The sequence below is a fragment of the Periophthalmus magnuspinnatus genome, chromosome 21 (genome assembly GCF_009829125.3).
Source record: "Periophthalmus magnuspinnatus isolate fPerMag1 chromosome 21, fPerMag1.2.pri, whole genome shotgun sequence".
NCBI classification, from domain to species: Eukaryota; Metazoa; Chordata; class Actinopteri; order Gobiiformes; family Gobiidae; genus Periophthalmus; species Periophthalmus magnuspinnatus.
Genome location: NC_047146.1, coordinates 30,841,030 through 30,858,191, shown reverse-complemented (window position 1 = coordinate 30,858,191; position 17,162 = coordinate 30,841,030). Strand labels below are relative to the sequence as shown.

The window sequence follows — 17,162 nt, the reverse complement described above, 5'->3', positions numbered from 1 at the left end:
GCTGTGAGCCTTTTCTTTAATATCAAAACCTAATTTAAAACTGTAGAATTGTGTAATACATAGTTTAACTTTTGTTTGCATTATAATGTTTTGATTATGTTAAAAGGTGCACTATGTATGTTTTCTGGTGGGAACCTCCAGTTGCCCATATTACTCTATTTTCTGGCCTAGGTTATAATGTTGTTTCCTCATCAAGAACATACCCGGAGTTATGTTTTGTTTCATTCACACATTTAACATACAACATACAGCATACAGTTTGATAAGAAGATCTTACTTTATTGGAGCTCAACAAAGGAAGCCACGCAAATGTCTGAATAGGATCCAGAGGACAGCATACAGTTTGATAAGAAGGTCTTACTTTACTGGAGCTCTGTGTCAGAAGGCGAACAATCCAATGCTACGATTTACCAACCTGGTAAGGTTCACAGTTGAGCCTGTAAGTCTTGGACTCCCTGGAATATCCCTGGCAGTTATTTCATGATAGACAATCATCTTGCCAGATGGACTTGCCTTGAACATCAGACCCTAGCCCTACCATAACCCTGCTTTCATGATACAATCATTTTCAGCTCATGGTAGTGGTTTTCTGTTACTTGTGCAGAAGAACAATGGCTCAGCATTGATGTCCTTGCTGCTGCCAGGTGGACTCTATTCATGAGAGAAAAGTAAGTAAACTTGCTGAAACCTGCCTTTGATGAGTGTGAGGCAAATTTGATGATCACTACACTACATAAACCACATGCAAGAACCTCTTGTAAGCTACTTCACCAAAGTTAATTTTGATGAAATCTTAAGACACAATGGTTAGACTCAACTGTGAACCTTACCAGGTTGGAAAAGGTCAGTTGCACTCCTCGTCGGGGAATCGAACCCCGGTCTTCCGCGTGACAGGCGGAGATACTGGCCACTATACTAACGAGGACTGGTACGGCTGGGAAGGACTGGAAATCATTCTAGAGCTTGGACATCATGGTTCCACAGCTCATGGTAGTGGTTTTCTGTTGCTTGTGAAGAAGAACAAAAGATTAGCATTGATCTAATCATTGCTGCTGCCAGGTGGACACTATTCATGACAGAAAGGTAGTTGAACTTGCCTAAAACTTTGGATGTGAGACAATCTTAACAACCACTACTGCCAAGTACACGGCAAGGAGTCAACATACCAGCCTGTGTTTCTGCCCGGTTTCGAACCGGGGACCTTTCGCGTGTTAGGCGAACGTGATAACCACTACACTACAGAAACCACATGTGAGCCATTCATGTAAGTAAGTGTAGCCCTACCATAATCCAGTTTTCAGGATAAAAATCATTTTCACCTCATGGTAGTGGTTTTCTGTTGCTTGTGAAGAAGAATAATGAATTAGCATTGATCTCATTGCTGCTGCCAGGTGGACTCTATTCATGACAGAAAGGTAGGTCAACTTGCCAAAATCTGGACGACCACTACTGTCAAGTATTCAGCAAGGAGTCAAAATATCAGCCTGTGTTTCTGCCTGGTTTCAAACCAGGGCCCTTTCGCGTGTGAGGCGAACGTGATAACCACTACACTACAGAAACTACAAAGAAGCAAATTTATGCAAGTAACTTTAGCCCTACAGTAACCATAACCCTAGTTTTCACACCACCCGCAAGCATGGAATGATTTATCACTGATGCAATGTTGGATGGACTAATCCAACAATCTTACCTTTTGGAACACTCATTTCAGGACACAGAAAGGCTACATTTGCTGGTGCTTTCATGATACACTCATTTTCAGCTCATGGTGGTGGTTTTCCTTTTCTTGAGAAGAACAATGCAGAAACAACCTTGTTGATGGCTTATATGTAAATTGGCTACACATTGAGGACACATTGCCAGACGAGCCATTAGCACAGTCGTTTGAGACCCTGAAAAGAAGGTGGGGCTGTGTTGAATTACTATGACATTCCCTCACCTGAGCCAGCATAACTCAACAAAGGAAGCCACAAAGATGTCTGAATAGGATCCAGAGGACAGCATACAGTTTGATAAGAAGATCTTACTTTACTGGAGCTCAACAAAGGAAGCCACGAAGATGTCTGAATAGGATCCAGAGGACAGGATACAGTTTGATAAGAAGATCTTACTTTATTGGAGCTCAACAAAGGAAGCCACGCAAATGTCTGAATAGGATCCAGAGGACAGCATACAGTTTGATAAGAAGGTCTTACTTTACTGGAGCTCTGTGTCAGAAGGCGAACAATCCAATGCTACGATTTACCAACCTGGTAAGGTTCACAGTTGAGCCTGTAAGTCTTGGACTCCCTGGAATATCCCTGGCAGTTATTTCATGATAGACAATCATCTTGCCAGATGGACTTGCCTTGAACATCAGACCCTAGCCCTACCATAACCCTGCTTTCATGATACAATCATTTTCAGCTCATGGTAGTGGTTTTCTGTTACTTGTGCAGAAGAACAATGGCTTAGCATTGATGTCCTTGCTGCTGCCAGGTGGACTCTATTCATGAGAGAAAAGTAAGTAAACTTGCTGAAACCTGCCTTTGATGAGTGTGAGGCAAATTTGATGATCACTACACTACATAAACCACATGCAAGAACCTCTTGTAAGCTACTTCACCAAAGTTAATTTTGATGAAATCTTAAGACACAATGGTTAGACTCAACTGTGAACCTTACCAGGTTGGAAAAGGTCAGTTGCACTCCTCGTCGGGGAATCGAACCCCGGTCTTCCGCGTGACAGGCGGAGATACTGGCCACTATACTAACGAGGACTGGTACGGCTGGGAAGGACTGGAAATCATTCTAGAGCTTGGACATCATGGTTCCACAGCTCATGGTAGTGGTTTTCTGTTGCTTGTGAAGAAGAACAAAAGATTAGCATTGATCTAATCATTGCTGCTGCCAGGTGGACACTATTCATGACAGAAAGGTAGTTGAACTTGCCTAAAACTTTGGATGTGAGACAATCTTAACAACCACTACTGCCAAGTACACGGCAAGGAGTCAACATACCAGCCTGTGTTTCTGCCCGGTTTCGAACCGGGGACCTTTCGCGTGTTAGGCGAACGTGATAACCACTACACTACAGAAACCACATGTGAGCCATTCATGTAAGTAAGTGTAGCCCTACCATAATCCAGTTTTCAGGATAAAAATCATTTCCACCTCATGGTAGTGGTTTTCTGTTGCTTGTGAAGAAGAATAATGAATTAGCATTGATCTCATTGCTGCTGCCAGGTGGACTCTATTCATGACAGAAAGGTAGGTCAACTTGCCAAAATCTGGACGACCACTACTGTCAAGTATTCAGCAAGGAGTCAAAATATCAGCCTGTGTTTCTGCCTGGTTTCAAACCAGGGCCCTTTCGCGTGTGAGGCGAACGTGATAACCACTACACTACAGAAACTACAAAGAAGCAAATTTATGCAAGTAACTGTAGCCCTACAGTAACCATAACCCTAGTTTTCACACCACCCGCAAGCATGGAATGATTTATCACTGATGCAATGTTGGATGGACTAATCCAACAATCTTACCTTTTGGAACACTCATTTCAGGACACAGAAAGGCTACATTTGCTGGTGCTTTCATGATACAATCATTTTCAGCTCATGGTGGTGGTTTTCCTTTTCTTGAGAAGAACAATGCAGAAACAACCTTGTTGATGGCTTATATGTAAATTGGCTACACATTGAGGACACATTGCCAGACGAGCCATTAGCACAGTCGTTTGAGACCCTGAAAAGAAGGTGGGGCTGTGTTGAATTACTATGACATTCCCTCACCTGAGCCAGCATAACTCAACAAAGGAAGCCACAAAGATGTCTGAATAGGATCCAGAGGACAGCATACAGTTTGATAAGAAGATCTTACTTTACTGGAGCTCAACAAAGGAAGCCACGAAGATGTCTGAATAGGATCCAGAGGACAGGATACAGTTTGATAAGAAGATCTTACTTTATTGGAGCTCAACAAAGGAAGCCACGCAAATGTCTGAATAGGATCCAGAGGACAGCATACAGTTTGATAAGAAGGTCTTACTTTACTGGAGCTCTGTGTCAGAAGGCGAACAATCCAATGCTACGATTTACCAACCTGGTAAGGTTCACAGTTGAGCCTGTAAGTCTTGGACTCCCTGGAATATCCCTGGCAGTTATTTCATGATAGACAATCATCTTGCCAGATGGACTTGCCTTGAACATCAGACCCTAGCCCTACCATAACCCTGCTTTCATGATACAATCATTTTCAGCTCATGGTAGTGGTTTTCTGTTACTTGTGCAGAAGAACAATGGCTCAGCATTGATGTCCTTGCTGCTGCCAGGTGGACTCTATTCATGAGAGAAAAGTAAGTAAACTTGCTGAAACCTGCCTTTGATGAGTGTGAGGCAAATTTGATGATCACTACACTACATAAACCACATGCAAGAACCTCTTGTAAGCTACTTCACCAAAGTTAATTTTGATGAAATCTTAAGACACAATGGTTAGACTCAACTGTGAACCTTACCAGGTTGGAAAAGGTCAGTTGCACTCCTCGTCGGGGAATCGAACCCCGGTCTTCCGCGTGACAGGCGGAGATACTGGCCACTATACTAACGAGGACTGGTACGGCTGGGAAGGACTGGAAATCATTCTAGAGCTTGGACATCATGGTTCCACAGCTCATGGTAGTGGTTTTCTGTTGCTTGTGAAGAAGAACAAAAGATTAGCATTGATCTAATCATTGCTGCTGCCAGGTGGACACTATTCATGACAGAAAGGTAGTTGAACTTGCCTAAAACTTTGGATGTGAGACAATCTTAACAACCACTACTGCCAAGTACACGGCAAGGAGTCAACATACCAGCCTGTGTTTCTGCCCGGTTTCGAACCGGGGACCTTTCGCGTGTTAGGCGAACGTGATAACCACTACACTACAGAAACCACATGTGAGCCATTCATGTAAGTAAGTGTAGCCCTACCATAATCCAGTTTTCAGGATAAAAATCATTTCCACCTCATGGTAGTGGTTTTCTGTTGCTTGTGAAGAAGAATAATGAATTAGCATTGATCTCATTGCTGCTGCCAGGTGGACTCTATTCATGACAGAAAGGTAGGTCAACTTGCCAAAATCTGGACGACCACTACTGTCAAGTATTCAGCAAGGAGTCAAAATATCAGCCTGTGTTTCTGCCTGGTTTCAAACCAGGGCCCTTTCGCGTGTGAGGCGAACGTGATAACCACTACACTACAGAAACTACAAAGAAGCAAATTTATGCAAGTAACTGTAGCCCTACAGTAACCATAACCCTAGTTTTCACACCACCCGCAAGCATGGAATGATTTATCACTGATGCAATGTTGGATGGACTAATCCAACAATCTTACCTTTTGGAACACTCATTTCAGGACACAGAAAGGCTACATTTGCTGGTGCTTTCATGATACAATCATTTTCAGCTCATGGTGGTGGTTTTCCTTTTCTTGAGAAGAACAATGCAGAAACAACCTTGTTGATGGCTTATATGTAAATTGGCTACACATTGAGGACACATTGCCAGACGAGCCATTAGCACAGTCGTTTGAGACCCTGAAAAGAAGGTGGGGCTGTGTTGAATTACTATGACATTCCCTCACCTGAGCCAGCATAACTCAACAAAGGAAGCCACAAAGATGTCTGAATAGGATCCAGAGGACAGCATACAGTTTGATAAGAAGATCTTACTTTACTGGAGCTCAACAAAGGAAGCCACGAAGATGTCTGAATAGGATCCAGAGGACAGGATACAGTTTGATAAGAAGATCTTACTTTATTGGAGCTCAACAAAGGAAGCCACGCAAATGTCTGAATAGGATCCAGAGGACAGGATACAGTTTGATAAGAAGATCTTACTTTACTGGAGCTCTGTGTCAGAAGGCGAACAATCCAATGCTACGATTTACCAACCTGGTAAGGTTCACAGTTGAGCCTATAAGTCTTGGACTCCCTGAAATATCCCTGGCAGTTATTTCATGATAGACAATCATCTTGCCAGATGGACTTGCCTTGAACATCAGACCCTAGCCCTACCATAACCCTGCTTTCATGATACAATCATTTTCAGCTCATGGTAGTGGTTTTCTGTTACTTGTGCAGAAGAACAATGGCTCAGCATTGATGTCCTTGCTGCTGCCAGGTGGACTCTATTCATGAGAGAAAAGTAAGTAAACTTGCTGAAACCTGCCTTTGATGAGTCTGAGGCAAATTTGATGATCACTACACTACATAAACCACATGCAAGAACCTCTTGTAAGCTACTTCACCAAAGTTAATTTTGATGAAATCTTAAGACACAATGGTTAGACTCAACTGTGAACCTTACCAGGTTGGAAAAGGTCAGTTGCACTCCTCGTCGGGGAATCGAACCCCGGTCTTCCGCGTGACAGGCGGAGATACTGGCCACTATACTAACGAGGACTGGTACGGCTGGGAAGGACTGGAAATCATTCTAGAGCTTGGACATCATGGTTCCACAGCTCATGGTAGTGGTTTTCTGTTGCTTGTGAAGAAGAACAAAAGATTAGCATTGATCTAATCATTGCTGCTGCCAGGTGGACACTATTCATGACAGAAAGGTAGTTGAACTTGCCTAAAACTTTGGATGTGAGACAATCTTAACAACCACTACTGCCAAGTACACGGCAAGGAGTCAACATACCAGCCTGTGTTTCTGCCCGGTTTCGAACCGGGGACCTTTCGCGTGTTAGGCGAACGTGATAACCACTACACTACAGAAACCACATGTGAGCCATTCATGTAAGTAAGTGTAGCCCTACCATAATCCAGTTTTCAGGATAAAAATCATTTCCACCTCATGGTAGTGGTTTTCTGTTGCTTGTGAAGAAGAATAATGAATTAGCATTGATCTCATTGCTGCTGCCAGGTGGACTCTATTCATGACAGAAAGGTAGGTCAACTTGCCAAAATCTGGACGACCACTACTGTCAAGTATTCAGCAAGGAGTCAAAATATCAGCCTGTGTTTCTGCCTGGTTTCAAACCAGGGCCCTTTCGCGTGTGAGGCGAACGTGATAACCACTACACTACAGAAACTACAAAGAAGCAAATTTATGCAAGTAACTGTAGCCCTACAGTAACCATAACCCTAGTTTTCACACCACCCGCAAGCATGGAATGATTTATCACTGATGCAATGTTGGATGGACTAATCCAACAATCTTACCTTTTGGAACACTCATTTCAGGACACAGAAAGGCTACATTTGCTGGTGCTTTCATGATACAATCATTTTCAGCTCATGGTGGTGGTTTTCCTTTTCTTGAGAAGAACAATGCAGAAACAACCTTGTTGATGGCTTATATGTAAATTGGCTACACATTGAGGACACATTGCCAGACGAGCCATTAGCACAGTCGTTTGAGACCCTGAAAAGAAGGTGGGGCTGTGTTGAGTTACTATGACATTCCCTCACCTGAGCCAGCATAACTCAACAAAGGAAGCCACAAAGATGTCTGAATAGGATCCAGAGGACAGCATACAGTTTGATAAGAAGATCTTACTTTACTGGAGCTCAACAAAGGAAGCCACGAAGATGTCTGAATAGGATCCAGAGGACAGGATACAGTTTGATAAGAAGATCTTACTTTATTGGAGCTCAACAAAGGAAGCCACGCAAATGTCTGAATAGGATCCAGAGGACAGCATACAGTTTGATAAGAAGGTCTTACTTTACTGGAGCTCTGTGTCAGAAGGCGAACAATCCAATGCTACGATTTACCAACCTGGTAAGGTTCACAGTTGAGCCTGTAAGTCTTGGACTCCCTGGAATATCCCTGGCAGTTATTTCATGATAGACAATCATCTTGCCAGATGGACTTGCCTTGAACATCAGACCCTAGCCCTACCATAACCCTGCTTTCATGATACAATCATTTTCAGCTCATGGTAGTGGTTTTCTGTTACTTGTGCAAAAGAACAATGGCTCAGCATTGATGTCCTTGCTGCTGCCAGGTGGACTCTATTCATGAGAGAAAAGTAAGTAAACTTGCTGAAACCTGCCTTTGATGAGTGTGAGGCAAATTTGATGATCACTACACTACATAAACCACATGCAAGAACCTCTTGTAAGCTACTTCACCAAAGTTAATTTTGATGAAATCTTAAGACACAATGGTTAGACTCAACTGTGAACCTTACCAGGTTGGAAAAGGTCAGTTGCACTCCTCGTCGGGGAATCGAACCCCGGTCTTCCGCGTGACAGGCGGAGATACTGGCCACTATACTAACGAGGACTGGTACGGCTGGGAAGGACTGGAAATCATTCTAGAGCTTGGACAACATGGTTCCACAGCTCATGGTAGTGGTTTTCTGTTGCTTGTGAAGAAGAACAAAAGATTAGCATTGATCTAATCATTGCTGCTGCCAGGTGGACACTATTCATGACAGAAAGGTAGTTGAACTTGCCTAAAACTTTGGATGTGAGACAATCTTAACAACCACTACTGCCAAGTACACGGCAAGGAGTCAACATACCAGCCTGTGTTTCTGCCCGGTTTCGAACCGGGGACCTTTCGCGTGTTAGGCGAACGTGATAACCACTACACTACAGAAACCACATGTGAGCCATTCATGTAAGTAAGTGTAGCCCTACCATAATCCAGTTTTCAGGATAAAAATCATTTCCACCTCATGGTAGTGGTTTTCTGTTGCTTGTGAAGAAGAATAATGAATTAGCATTGATCTCATTGCTGCTGCCAGGTGGACTCTATTCATGACAGAAAGGTAGGTCAACTTGCCAAAATCTGGACGACCACTACTGTCAAGTATTCAGCAAGGAGTCAAAATATCAGCCTGTGTTTCTGCCTGGTTTCAAACCAGGGCCCTTTCGCGTGTGAGGCGAACGTGATAACCACTACACTACAGAAACTACAAAGAAGCAAATTTATGCAAGTAACTGTAGCCCTACAGTAACCATAACCCTAGTTTTCACACCACCCGCAAGCATGGAATGATTTATCACTGATGCAATGTTGGATGGACTAATCCAACAATCTTACCTTTTGGAACACTCATTTCAGGACACAGAAAGGCTACATTTGCTGGTGCTTTCATGATACACTCATTTTCAGCTCATGGTGGTGGTTTTCCTTTTCTTGAGAAGAACAATGCAGAAACAACCTTGTTGATGGCTTATATGTAAATTGGCTACACATTGAGGACACATTGCCAGACGAGCCATTAGCACAGTCGTTTGAGACCCTGAAAAGAAGGTGGGGCTGTGTTGAATTACTATGACATTCCCTCACCTGAGCCAGCATAACTCAACAAAGGAAGCCACAAAGATGTCTGAATAGGATCCAGAGGACAGCATACAGTTTGATAAGAAGATCTTACTTTACTGGAGCTCAACAAAGGAAGCCACGAAGCTGTCTGAATAGGATCCAGAGGACAGGATACAGTTTGATAAGAAGATCTTACTTTATTGGAGCTCAACAAAGGAAGCCACGCAAATGTCTGAATAGGATCCAGAGGACAGCATACAGTTTGATAAGAAGGTCTTACTTTACTGGAGCTCTGTGTCAGAAGGCGAACAATCCAATGCTACGATTTACCAACCTGGTAAGGTTCACAGTTGAGCCTGTAAGTCTTGGACTCCCTGGAATATCCCTGGCAGTTATTTCATGATAGACAATCATCTTGCCAGATGGACTTGCCTTGAACATCAGACCCTAGCCCTACCATAACCCTGCTTTCATGATACAATCATTTTCAGCTCATGGTAGTGGTTTTCTGTTACTTGTGCAGAAGAACAATGGCTCAGCATTGATGTCCTTGCTGCTGCCAGGTGGACTCTATTCATGAGAGAAAAGTAAGTAAACTTGCTGAAACCTGCCTTTGATGAGTGTGAGGCAAATTTGATGATCACTACACTACATAAACCACATGCAAGAACCTCTTGTAAGCTACTTCACCAAAGTTAATTTTGATGAAATCTTAAGACACAATGGTTAGACTCAACTGTGAACCTTACCAGGTTGGAAAAGGTCAGTTGCACTCCTCGTCGGGGAATCGAACCCCGGTCTTCCGCGTGACAGGCGGAGATACTGGCCACTATACTAACGAGGACTGGTACGGCTGGGAAGGACTGGAAATCATTCTAGAGCTTGGACAACATGGTTCCACAGCTCATGGTAGTGGTTTTCTGTTGCTTGTGAAGAAGAACAAAAGATTAGCATTGATCTAATCATTGCTGCTGCCAGGTGGACACTATTCATGACAGAAAGGTAGTTGAACTTGCCTAAAACTTTGGATGTGAGACAATCTTAACAACCACTACTGCCAAGTACACGGCAAGGAGTCAACATACCAGCCTGTGTTTCTGCCCGGTTTCGAACCGGGGACCTTTCGCGTGTTAGGCGAACGTGATAACCACTACACTATGTATAAATGTAGGTAAAGTATAGTAAAAAGGTAAAGTCATCTGACCTGGGACATTCTGAGAGCTGAAGTGGTTGAACTTGAGGCCCGTTGAGTTCAAGATCTGCTGAAAAACAAATGAAGAATCAGGCGATTAGCTTGATGCTATTAGCTAGCTATCTTAGCTTAGCTTCTCTCTCCGAGTGCAGAGAGAAAATGGCAGAAAATCAGAATGTAAGGGCTTATATATGCAACTATTAGCAACCATGGAATGTATCTGGTTACCATGGCAGCGGTTAGCTTGTTTTGATTTAATTTTAGGTTTGTTGTTATGGTTTTACATTGTGAAAAGAGTGCTAAACATTGTCAGTTCTCTACTCACGTGTGGGTCACTATATAATCTCAGGGACTTCTGCTGGTGTAGTTTTACCTTATGCTCATTATATGCAAGGTTTTCTTTTAGCTAAACAATTGACAGTATATTCCCTTTACTGTTAACAGGTATCAAATTGGTTAAAAATAGACACCTGACCCATAACCCACATTGAGTCTAGAGCAGGCCTATCAATTATTATGATGTGACTTATGTTGAATAAATAGAAGCCTCACAGCCCTGCACCTATGACTTTTCCCTCTGTGAGGGAGTCTATAAGCAGAGATGTGTAGTACTCAGTTACATTTTACTTTTTGAACAACCGTATCTTTACTCCAACTTTATATTTAGTTTGAAGTAACAGTCAACAAGTGACAAAAGCTTTATGTTGACAATACGAAATGATCTGAACATTTGTGTTTCTAGCACCGATCTTCAGTAGTAGTTTCCCCAAATACTTATTAGTATAAATACTCTTTGCTACTTAATAAGATTAGGAATAACCCAAGAAATGTGTTAATACAATTTGTGGCCAACTCCAACCAATTTGCACAGACATCAAGGGAGCAACATTTGACTCTCACAGTTAGCTAATAACTACTAGCGTTAAACAGAATATATTTTATATTTTGTACATAAATTAAATGGCTGAATGTAGGTAAAGTATAGTAAAAAAGTAAAGTCATCTGACCTGGGACATGTGGAGAGCTGAAGTGGTTGAACTTGAGGCCCGTTGAGTTCAAGATCTGCTGAAAAACAAATGAAGAATCAGGCGATTAGCTTGATGCTATTAGCTAGTTAGCTTAGCTTAGCTTCTCTCTCCGAGTGCACAGAGAAAATGGCAGAAAATCGGAATGTAAGGGCTTATATATGCAACTATTAGCAACCATGGAATGTATCTGGTTACCATGACAGCGGTTAGCTTGTTTTGATTTAATTTTAGGTTTGTTGTTATGGTTTTACATTGTGAAAAGAGCGCTAAACATTGTCAATTCTCTACTCACGTGTGGGTCACTATATAATCTCCGGCACGTCTGCTGGTGTATTTTTGCCTTATGCTCATTACATGCAAGGTTTTCTGTATTTTTAGCTAAAGAAATGACAATATATTCCCTTCTTTACCGTTAACAGGTATCAAATTTGTTAAAAATAAAGACACCTGACCCATAACCCACACTGAGTCTGGAGCAGGCCTATCACAATTATTATGATGTGACTTATGTTGAATAAATAGAAGCCTCACCGCCAAAATTATTTTGTCAAAAACATTTGAAATTTAGCATGAACATCCCTACTGCCATACTGAACAAAAAAGTTGATGAGAACATACCTCTATTTGCAACCATGTTACTGTGGAAACATAGTAAATGTGTCATTGAAATGAATAGGGTACTGGTCGTTAAGTAGACTAAACAGATGTTCTACACTAATCCAGCTATGACCTAAAATTCAAGAATGGTGAAAAATTCAGAATTTTCATGTGCTAAAAATGTATGCTTCAAAACGACTCAATAGCGCCACCTCAAAAGTCAAAATACATTACGGCAATGAGAGATCTTTTTCACCATAGACAAATGAAGTTTCGTACAAACATAGTACATGTCAAAAAAAAATTTATATTATGACGCCACCTTAAACCCTACAGGAAGTCGGCCATTGTGGGCAGAACCCATTTTTTTTCCAAATTTTCACTCTCACATTTGAATTTTTTACGTCATGGCAAAATGAACTAGACCCATGTGGGATTATTTTTTCTTTATTTAACCTTTATGTAACCAGGAAGGTCCCATTGAGATTAAAAACCTCTTTTACAAGGGAGTCCTGGCCAAGTGGCAGCAGCAAATAAAAAATACAGTAACCGTATTTTCCGCACTATAAGGCGCACCTAAAAGCCTTTAATTTTCTCAAAAAACCCACAGTGCGCCTTATAATACAATGCGCCTTATATATGGATCAATATTGGTCAATTATGACACCCGTAGTAATAGCGGTAATAACAGGGAGTCAGCGCCGGGCGACATACGCCAAAATCTGCCCATGGATTGCGGATGCCTGGGCTGATATATCAGTCTCAACTGTGGTCCGAGCTTTCACAAAGGCAGGAATCGGGCACTCTGAATGAGCTCGCCCAACTGTTCAACTCAGACACTGAAGAGGAAGAATTCGAGGGATTCGTGAATGAGGAATGAACTGAAAAAGTGAGCTTTACGTGTTTCTTTCATGTGTTTACAACTAAACAAGTCTGGGAGATATTGTGAATATGGACATTAACGTTTGAACAACATTGAGTTATTGTTATTGTTATTTCGAGAGTTACTATATTGTGAATGCATTAACTTGTTTTGTGCGTGAACAAAGTTTTCAGAGCATTTTTATATATATATATATATATATATATATATATATATATATATATATATATATATATATATATATATATATATATATATATATATATATTCTCTTAATAAAGTTTGACTGACTGACTTATCTGACTTATAGCGCAGCTCCATCTCGTGGATGCATAAAACAACCTCAGCTACTACAGTAGTTTATATTCCATGCGCCATATAATGCGGTGCGCCCTATATATGAAAACTGTTTTAAAATAGGCCATTCATTGAAGGTGCGCCTTACATTTCGATGCACCTTATAGTGCAGAAAATACGGTACATAATTAAAAAGTACATAAAAAACAAGATAAGAGGAAAAGCAAAAAAAAAAAAAAACAGATTATGAAAAACAAGTGCATGTTATGGAGTCAGCCTCGAGACCTCTCAGTTTAGATTTAAAAGCATCCAAGGAAATCAACTCTGTCAAGTTCCAATCTTTCTGCAACATGTTCCATGCATAAGGTGCAGAGTGGACAAAAGCCTTTTTGCCCAGTTCAGTGCAAGCAAATGGAACAGAGAGCAACACATGATCTTGAGAACAAAGAGAATAAGAATCAGCCCTTCTCTGTGACAGTAAGGAACAGATGTAGGTCGGCAGTAGTCCAAGCATTGCCTTATAAATAAAAGTGTACCAATGAGTCCTCCTTCGAATGGCCAGAGCAGGCCATCCCACTCGAGAATACAACTCACAGTAATGTGTCATTACTTTAGAGTTAGTAATGAACCTTAACTAAGCATGATAAACAGTATCAACCATTTGACGACATGAACTGTGTTCATTGTACAGTCTGACAGCAGCAGGAAGGAAAGACCTGTGAAACCTCTCCTTCACACAGCGAGGGTGAATCAGTCTGTCACTGAAGCTGCTCTCCAGGGCAGACAGAGCGTCCTGCAGGGGGTGAGACTCATGGCCCAGCATAGAAAAGACCTTAGCCAGGACCCTCCTGTTCCCTACCCTCTGCACTGAGTCCAGAGGACAGCCCAGGACGGAGCTGGACTTCTCGATGACCTTGTCCAGCTTCTTCCTCTCCCTCTCTGTGATGCTGCTGTTTCAGCAGACCACACCGTACAGGATGGCTGATGCCACCACAGAGTCATAGAAGGTCTTCAGGAGTGGCCCTGTCACTCCAAAAGACCTGAGTCTCCTCAGGAGATAGAGCCTGCTCTGGACCTTCCTGTACAGTGCATCTGTGTTGTGAGTCCAGTCCAGTTTGTTGTTCAGATGAACACCCAGGTACTTGTATGAGTCCACTCTCTCAATGTCCCTTCCCTGAATGTTCACTGAGGGGGCAGTAGAGTGGCGTCTGCGGAAGTCCACCACCATCTCCTTGGTCTTCCCTGCATTGATGATGATGTTGTTCTTCTGACACCAGTCCACAAAGTCCTGTGTTAGTCCTCTGTACTCCACATCGTCGTCATCCTTGATGGGGCCAATAATGGCGAATGAGACATCAGAGAACTTCTGCAGGACGCAGCTGTCCGTGTTGTGTCTGAAGTCTGCAGTGTAATACCGCTCTTCCTCAGAGTGGTCACGTGATGTTGCTATGTTGTGTCTGGTCAGCTCATTTTTGGCACCGTTTTTCTACCGGAGGAGGCAAGCTGACAGCAACATATGCAGTTTGACTTCTTTGGGACAGTAGCCAAGGTGTGTGAGAGCAAAAAGGCCCCCTCGTCTTGTTTTAAGTGAGCTTGTTGCCTGCCTGTAGCACCAGGGTCCAGTCTATAAGCAGACTAAGCAGATGCTTAGGGGCCTGAGGCCACAAGAGGCCCCCCAAGAGCTCAGGTGTTTATACTAGTCTATATACTATATATACTGCTATATAGAATTATGTAGCCTAATTGAATAAAGGCAAAGCAGATCTGTAAAGTGAAAGTAAAAACATTCTAACAGATCTTAAAATTTAGGCCTAAATAATAGCAAACATGTATTGAACTCTGGCTGATAAATATTATCTTGCCATGGAAGTCAGTCATTCACACTGGCTCTCTGTTTACACAGTATTAGTAATTAAGTTGCTATCTCTGAAGGCATTTGTGGAAATATAGGCTAGATATAGGCTAGAGCAAACCTACAATATAGCCTAAATATATACTTCTTTAAATTAATCTTTTTTTATTAAATTTTATGACTAATATGACTGCGTATTCTAACGTTGATAACCAAGAACATCTGCTGAAATTAGGAGAAACCATCAAGAAACATCCCAAAAGTGCATACCACACAGTGTGATGTGAGTTTCATAACATAACATCAACATTGTATTTTGTGGTTTTAATTGATTATTTCCATTCAAATGGATTTGGGGGGATGGTCTATGTTGTACTTTATTTTAAGGCTATATTCAGGCTCAGCTGTCAAAAGACTAATGCTAGCATGTATGAGCATTGTCTTTGCAAAGGTGCTACTGTCATCTGCTGGGCTCAAATTGATGTTACAGTCTTGGAAATACGGAGGAAGAGCCTCAGTGTTACTCCAATATATTCATTTTCAGTTATCAATTATTGATTTGGCCATATTCTCATGGTCGGCGTGATGTCATCAGGTGACTTACTTAGCAACGCTACAAGGAGAAAACTTAAATGTAAAGTAGTGGGCAACTTCACTTAACTCATGAAAGTCTCCCAAAATAATGCCACAAATTACTTCAAATTGCACGCAACAATGGATCAAAGCATCAGGAAGTAATACAAAGCTAAGATCACTCCTGAAGTGTTTTGGTTGTATTATATGATAAAATGATAAATTTTTCAAACCTTATTGAATGTGAGAAAGCAATTCATAGGAATAATCGTAAGGGTGTGGATTCAGGTTATTGGCAGTTGTACCTGCCAAATTAGTTGTAGCTAATTTGGCAGTGGCAGTTGAGGATCTGAGCATCTACTCCAGTTGTCCCATGCTTTCCTATGGGCTGCAGTCTATTGTTTTCTCTTTCGCCGTGGTTGCCAAGTCGTGCAAAGTGTCATGGGAGAACTAAATACTCAGATGAACGACCATGAGAATTGACATATATTGATACTATACAGCTCTAATCATCAATGCAGATATTTTTCCATCTTAACCTCCTGAAACCTGGCGTCCTCATATGTGGACAGCACATTTTGGGTTGTCTAGGCCACAATGCAAATTTTTAGAAGAAGAATAACAGCATAAAAGAACAGCAACAATGCAAATATATTATATATATATTCATTTTTTAACCATTTAGAATATTTAGAATATTTTATTTTATTTTTTTTTATTTTTCTTCCTGCTCCTGTCAGCAGCTCTTCACAAGAGACACATTGTTCCAAGAGGCACAATTGTTGTTTCTCATTTTGTTTTTACATTCAGGACAAATGTTGCTGTGTTCAGGGTATTAATAAATACTTTTTGCAAGTCATTATTCAAATGTTTTATCAAAATGATTAAAATGTCCACATATGAGGACATTTGATTTACATAATTTCTTCTCAGAAACTACATAATGTAAAAAGATAATTCTTTGTGTTTACACTCATCAGGTCCCAGTCAGCCCAAATAAAGGAATTAATAAAGCATCTCATGCAAGAGCTCGGGTCTCAGGAGGTTAATGTTCATATAAATATTTTGAAACATGATGATGGTCATTTATTCATTGTGCACTGTAGTGTTGTCTGGTAAAATTAATAACTGAAACTGTAATCTTTGTCTCTTGACTTCAAATTAGCCTCTATTGACACATGGGAAGATGAGCTCAAAGTCAGTAAAGGAGAACAAGTCATGATAACATACCAAATGTAGAGGTAAGAGGTCTATATAAAAAGTAGTCATAGGAGAGATTCTGATCAATACTAAAACTAGAGCCAAAATTACATTTTGAAGTTTTAATTACAATTAAAACAATGTTACCTTTCAGAATTGTGTACATTTGGTTGATGTTTAGAATGATTTTCATTATTGCTGTGGTATTGAAATCGGCATTGAGCTGTGAGCCTTTTCTTTAATATCAAAACCTAATTTAAAACTGTAGAATTGTGTAATACATAGTTTA

General features: G+C 41.2%; 17 non-coding genes across 17 annotated transcripts; all 17 read right to left on the bottom strand.

Annotated features, from left to right (window-relative positions):
- Positions 1-853: 853 nt before the first annotated feature.
- trnad-guc (transfer RNA aspartic acid (anticodon GUC)) lies at positions 854-925 on the bottom strand. The gene has a single exon. It is a non-coding gene; the product is annotated as a tRNA-Asp (tRNA).
- A 248-nt stretch (positions 926-1,173) lies between these two features.
- On the bottom strand, positions 1,174-1,246 carry trnav-aac (transfer RNA valine (anticodon AAC)). The gene has a single exon. It is a non-coding gene; the product is annotated as a tRNA-Val (tRNA).
- Positions 1,247-1,487: 241 nt separating this feature from the next.
- Positions 1,488-1,560, bottom strand: trnav-cac (transfer RNA valine (anticodon CAC)). Its single transcript has one exon. It is a non-coding gene; the product is annotated as a tRNA-Val (tRNA).
- Positions 1,561-2,687: 1,127 nt separating this feature from the next.
- trnad-guc (transfer RNA aspartic acid (anticodon GUC)) lies at positions 2,688-2,759 on the bottom strand. Its single transcript has one exon. It is a non-coding gene; the product is annotated as a tRNA-Asp (tRNA).
- Positions 2,760-3,007: 248 nt separating this feature from the next.
- On the bottom strand, positions 3,008-3,080 carry trnav-aac (transfer RNA valine (anticodon AAC)). The gene has a single exon. It is a non-coding gene; the product is annotated as a tRNA-Val (tRNA).
- A 241-nt stretch (positions 3,081-3,321) lies between these two features.
- Positions 3,322-3,394, bottom strand: trnav-cac (transfer RNA valine (anticodon CAC)). The gene has a single exon. It is a non-coding gene; the product is annotated as a tRNA-Val (tRNA).
- Positions 3,395-4,521: 1,127 nt separating this feature from the next.
- trnad-guc (transfer RNA aspartic acid (anticodon GUC)) lies at positions 4,522-4,593 on the bottom strand. Its single transcript has one exon. It is a non-coding gene; the product is annotated as a tRNA-Asp (tRNA).
- A 248-nt stretch (positions 4,594-4,841) lies between these two features.
- On the bottom strand, positions 4,842-4,914 carry trnav-aac (transfer RNA valine (anticodon AAC)). Its single transcript has one exon. It is a non-coding gene; the product is annotated as a tRNA-Val (tRNA).
- A 241-nt stretch (positions 4,915-5,155) lies between these two features.
- On the bottom strand, positions 5,156-5,228 carry trnav-cac (transfer RNA valine (anticodon CAC)). Its single transcript has one exon. It is a non-coding gene; the product is annotated as a tRNA-Val (tRNA).
- A 1,127-nt stretch (positions 5,229-6,355) lies between these two features.
- On the bottom strand, positions 6,356-6,427 carry trnad-guc (transfer RNA aspartic acid (anticodon GUC)). Its single transcript has one exon. It is a non-coding gene; the product is annotated as a tRNA-Asp (tRNA).
- A 248-nt stretch (positions 6,428-6,675) lies between these two features.
- Positions 6,676-6,748, bottom strand: trnav-aac (transfer RNA valine (anticodon AAC)). Its single transcript has one exon. It is a non-coding gene; the product is annotated as a tRNA-Val (tRNA).
- A 241-nt stretch (positions 6,749-6,989) lies between these two features.
- On the bottom strand, positions 6,990-7,062 carry trnav-cac (transfer RNA valine (anticodon CAC)). The gene has a single exon. It is a non-coding gene; the product is annotated as a tRNA-Val (tRNA).
- A 1,127-nt stretch (positions 7,063-8,189) lies between these two features.
- trnad-guc (transfer RNA aspartic acid (anticodon GUC)) lies at positions 8,190-8,261 on the bottom strand. Its single transcript has one exon. It is a non-coding gene; the product is annotated as a tRNA-Asp (tRNA).
- A 248-nt stretch (positions 8,262-8,509) lies between these two features.
- On the bottom strand, positions 8,510-8,582 carry trnav-aac (transfer RNA valine (anticodon AAC)). The gene has a single exon. It is a non-coding gene; the product is annotated as a tRNA-Val (tRNA).
- Positions 8,583-8,823: 241 nt separating this feature from the next.
- Positions 8,824-8,896, bottom strand: trnav-cac (transfer RNA valine (anticodon CAC)). Its single transcript has one exon. It is a non-coding gene; the product is annotated as a tRNA-Val (tRNA).
- A 1,127-nt stretch (positions 8,897-10,023) lies between these two features.
- Positions 10,024-10,095, bottom strand: trnad-guc (transfer RNA aspartic acid (anticodon GUC)). The gene has a single exon. It is a non-coding gene; the product is annotated as a tRNA-Asp (tRNA).
- A 248-nt stretch (positions 10,096-10,343) lies between these two features.
- On the bottom strand, positions 10,344-10,412 carry trnav-aac (transfer RNA valine (anticodon AAC)). Its single transcript has one exon. It is a non-coding gene; the product is annotated as a tRNA-Val (tRNA).
- Positions 10,413-17,162: the final 6,750 nt, after the last annotated feature.